The 5,220-nt window shown below is 43.1% G+C and overlaps 1 non-coding gene across 1 annotated transcript; it reads right to left on the bottom strand.

Moving 5' to 3' along the window:
• Window positions 1-3,180: 3,180 nt before the first annotated feature.
• On the bottom strand, window positions 3,181-3,253 carry trnaa-ugc (transfer RNA alanine (anticodon UGC)). Its single transcript has one exon. It is a non-coding gene; the product is annotated as a tRNA-Ala (tRNA).
• Window positions 3,254-5,220: the final 1,967 nt, after the last annotated feature.

The following is a 5,220-nucleotide window of genomic DNA, read 5'->3' as shown; positions in this document are numbered from 1 at the left end:
ATACAACTTAAAATACTCTCAATAAAAGATTTGTAAAACAGAGTCAGTATAGTACAGTCGTGGTCAAAAGTTTTGAGAATGACAAGTATTCATTTTCATAACATCTGCTGCCTCAGTTTGTATGATGGCAATTTGCATATACTCCAGAAAGGTATGAAGAGTTTTCAGATTAATTGCAAAGTCCCTCTTTGCCATGCAAATTAACTGAATCCCCCCAAAAAATTCCACTGCATTTTAGCCCTGTCACAAAAGGACCAGTTGACATCATGTCAGTTATTCTCTCGTTAACACAGGTGTGAGTGTTGACGAGGACAAGGCTGGAGATCACTCTGTCATGCTGATTGAGTTCAAATAACAGACTGGAAGCTTCAAAAGGAGGGTGGTGCTTGGAATCATTGTTCTTCCTCTGTCGGCCATGGTTACCTGCAAGGAAACACGTGCCGTCATCACTGCTGTGCACAAAAAAGGGCTTCACAGGCAAGGATATTGCTGCCAGTAAGACTGCACCTAAATCAAACATTTATCGGATCATCAAGAACTTCAAGGAGAGTGGTTCAATTGTTGTGAAGACGGCTTCAGGGCGCCCAAGAAAGTCCAGCAAGCGCCAGGACCGTCTCCTAAAGTTGATTCAGCTGCAGGGTCGGGCACCACCAGTACAGAGCTTGCTCAGGAATAGCAGCAGGCAGGTGTGAGTGCATCTGCACGCACAGTGAAGCAAAGACTTTTGGAGGATGGCCTGGTGTCAAGAAGGGCAGCAAAGAAGCCCCTTCTCTCCAGGAAAAACATCAGGGACAGACTGATATTCTGCAAAACGTACAGGGATTGGACTGCTGAGGACTGGGGTAAAGTCATTTTCTCTGATGAATCCCCTTTCCGATTGTTTGGGGCATCCGGAAAAAAGCTTGTCCGGAGAAGACAAGGTGAGTGCTACCATCAGTCCTGTGTCATGCCAACAGTAAAGCATCCTGAGACCATTCATATGTGGGGTTGCTTCTCAGCCAAGGGAGTGGGCTCACTCACAATTTTGCCTAAAAACACAGCCATGAATAAAGAATGGTACCAACACATCCTCCGAGAGCAACTTCTCCCAACCATCCAGGAACAGTTTGTTGACGAACAATGCCTTTTCCAGCATGATGGAGCACCTTTCCATAAGGCAAAGTGACAACTAAGTGGCTCGGGGAACAAAACATCGATATTTTGGGTCCATTGCCAGGAAACTCCCCAGACCTTAATCCCATTGAGAACTTGTGGTCAATCCTCAAGAGGCGGGTGGACAAACAAAAACCCACAAATTCGGACAAACTCCAAGCATTGATTATGCAAGAATGGGCTGCCATCAGTCAGGATGTGGCCCAGAAGTTAATTGACAGCATGCCAGGGCGGATTGCAGAGGTCTTGAAAAAGAAGGGTCAACACTGAAAATGTTGATTCTTTGCATCAACTTCATTTAATTGTCAATAAAAGCCTTTGACACTTATGAAATGCTTTTGATTATACTTCAGTATTCCATAGTAACATCTGACAAAAATATCTAAACACAATGAAGCAGCAAACTTTGTGAAAATGTATATTTGTGTCATTCAATACTTTTGGCCACGACTGTACAGTCAACATTCAAATATCACAGCTTTCTGAGAAAGTACAGTCTCTGTTGACTCTTTTTGTAGATCAGGTCTGTACATTTTCTCCACTGAAGCTTATTGTCCAAAAGGACACCCAGATATTTATAATCCTCTACAATCTCTATGTTCTGACCTCTGATAGATGTTGCAGAGGTAGGTGTTGTACACTTTCTGAAGTCTATGCACATCTCTTTGGTCTTGTTGGTATTGAGAACCAAGTGTGATTCGTCACACCACTGTACAAAGTCATTTAGGACCGGGTCATGGTGTTCCTAGTCATCATGCATCAGGCTGATCAAGGCAGTGTCATCAGCGAACTTAACAAGGTGTCTGTCAGGATGGGAACTAGTACAACTATTAGTGTACAAGATGTACAGGAGTGGGGACAAAACATGAGCCTGTGTTGGCGGTGCGTATGTTCCACATGTGGGGACATACTTTAACCCGCTGTGACCTCTGGCTCAGGAAGTCCAACAGCCATAAAACCAGCCCCCCCATCTAAGGAGAGGTCCCGAATGAGTCTCTGTGCCAGAATGTAGGGCTGGATTGTGTTGAAGGCAGAAGAAAAGTCAACAAACCGTACCCTGCTATGGGATTTGGCACCATCTAGATGTCTATAGAGCATACTGATGAGAGTAAGAATGGCATCATCAACTCCTCTGCTGGGCGGATAGGCAAACTGAAACGGGTCAAGGAGCTTCTGGGTGGCGCTGAGAATAGGACTTTTCACAATGATATAAAGGCGACAGGGCGGTAGTCATTCAGCACAGAGGGATTAGGTGCTTTAGGAACGGGTATAATTATTGAGTTTTTCTACAATACTGGCACGTGTTGCTAGTCGAGCGAGGATTTTAACTTATCTAAAAACATCAGCCAATTATTCAGCACAGTACCTCTCCCTATGACTATATCCTCCACAATCTATGCTCCCAGACGCAGAGAAGAGAGATCAACAGCTCAGCTCATCAAATTGTCCAATCTCTGGAGGGGCCAACAGACATTGCTCAATCTACGCTTGATTAGGCCCATGTGCCACCCAGCCAAAACGGACGAATACATAAATTCTTTAGCTATTGTATTGTAACATTTTGTGTGAATTTCATACAAGCTTGCAAGTTGTTACATTATTGCTTTGTAACTCTCAGACAAAAATAATATCCTGTAATCGTGTCCCTCGGGGCTACAATGTTAAATGTCAAACTCCATTCTCTTATATGCCAAGGTGGTGGACAGTGGCCCACCAGCACTCAGTATGTAACCTGACACCACTGGAGGTGAACTGATGGACAGTGGCCCACCAGCACTCAGTATGTAACCTGACACCACTGGAGGTGAACTGATGGATAGTGGCCCAGCTGCACTCAGTATGTAACCGGACACCACTGGAGGTCTTGATGGTATTTGTGTAGAACAAGAAAGAAAACCAGTAGGTGGCCGTTACAAGCAGGCAACTTTAGTGAACAATTTACAGATTTACATTTTAGTCATTTAGCAGACGCTCTTATCCAGAGCGACTTACAGTAGAGAGCATACATTTTATTACATTTTAAATACTGGTCCCCCGTGGGAATTGAACCCACAACCCTGGCGTTGCAAGCGCCATGCTCTGCCAACTGAGCCACAAATACAAAATAATTCATAGTAGTAGGAGAAGATGGGCCTATAGTTTACAGCACCATGAACGTGACCATATCCCTGGCCAACTGCAGTAGCTCAGACAGCTTCATCCCAAGGCCGATGTCCACGTACCCCAGACCTCCCTCATCCCCATACCACTCTTCCCGTATGTCCTGCTTGCCCATCAGGAGGGCCCACTGAAGCTCCCCTCCTGCATTACACCAGGGTGCCAGGGGAGGGCTGGCAGGTCATCCAAAATAGACAAAGCAAGGATATTTGTAAACTATGTGCTTGTAACATTTGTTTGGTAGGGCACTGGGTACAAAACATAACAGCCCTGTCCTAGTTCTATGTGACAGCATTTGTTTCACCAATAGGGAAAATGATATTGATATGTTTTAGATGCCATCCACCATAGCTTTAAAGAGTTAATGTATAGAGAGAAGCACATCATAGACCAAGGCTATATGTTTTATACGAGGATGCAGGATGTTTTGACATTTTTCCCTTCAATTTAATTGAATTACATTTCTTGCAAAGTTGTTCTTAGTTAAAATACTTTTTTTTAACATAAATATTATTTGAACCAATCTTACTCTGATTAAGCAATTGATTGTTTTGGAATAGCAGGACATAAAGTACCCCATGCTGATCTCATATTGAAGAGACAGGTTGAAGATACAGGAGGGGGCTAGAGAGGAAGGTCCCCATGTAGTCACAGAAAACTTAATTAATCAGACATCGCTCCTAATATTGGTTTGACGTCACTCACAGTGTCGGTGGCTACACATGTTGTTGTGAGCGTCTTATAGAATCCTGTTGGAGATGATAAACCAATACCACAAAAGCTTTTAGCAAATACTATATGCCTACATTTCTTCACATTCTGTTATACGGGGTGACTGTACTGATTGCTAGACTGATTAATTGGGACACAGCTCGAATTATAAGCTTGGTTTGTTAATAGGTCACAATTGCATAGGTTTTTAGTAACGTTTTCAATAACTTCCTTTTGAAACAAGTCGTGATTGTTGTGTTAAATAGAAAATATCATCCAACTGTCTCATGAGGTGCACATATAGAGCAACCTGCAGCAGTCCTCTTAGTCCTGAATCATTTACTTGCAAATACACAAAAAAACCATTTGATTTTACTCTGCTGCTACTCACTGTTTATTATCTATGCAGTCACTTTACTCCTACCTACATGTACAAATGACCTCGACTAACCTGTACCCCTCGTATATAGCCTCTATTGTTTATTTTGTTACTTTAGTTTATTAGTAAATATTTTCTTAACTCTATTTCTTGAACTACATTGTTGGTTAAGGGCTTGTAAGAGAATTTCACGGTAAAGTCTACACCTGTTGTATTCGGCACATGTGACAAATACAATATGATATGTTCATGTTTCCAGTGGGTTTGGTTTTTTCCCCCAGTGGTTATGTCAGGGTTGTGTGGTGGTGCTTCCTGCCTGCAGATTTCCCCTCCTCCACTTATCCAGATACACAACCCTGCTCTTAGCTCTCACATACATGCGGTCTGCTGAGCTCAGTGCTAGTGGGCATGTACTAATGGGCTCCTGTAACCAGAAATAGCAAGATGCCAGCCCGCACGAATCAGTTTATGCGACCCTGAGTAGATTACGTTGAAAATAATGGTCGACCATTTGAGGCTGTCTCTAGTTCTTATTCTAGTTCAATGTGAGCTACATTGCCAATGAATCAATCAGGAACATCACTTGCAGCTTGGGTCAAAGCAGCCAGGCCTTATGAGGAGTGGAGTTTTTATTCAATCAGATCCGCATGGCGGTGTCGGAGGTGGAGCTGTCAAATCCACAAGCGGCTATTGGCATTACACCTAAAGTGGACATTGCCATTGACTGCACGGACTTGCATTAAGAGCAATCTCATTCAAAAATCCCTGAACACTGGAATGTGAGATGTAATCTACACCTGGATTAGTTTAATAGAAATCCT

The sequence above is a fragment of the Oncorhynchus kisutch genome, linkage group LG7 (assembly GCF_002021735.2).
Source record: "Oncorhynchus kisutch isolate 150728-3 linkage group LG7, Okis_V2, whole genome shotgun sequence".
Classification (NCBI taxonomy): Eukaryota; Metazoa; Chordata; class Actinopteri; order Salmoniformes; family Salmonidae; genus Oncorhynchus; species Oncorhynchus kisutch.
Note: the sequence above shows the minus strand (reverse complement) of the source record. Positions and strands in the feature narration are given on the sequence as shown.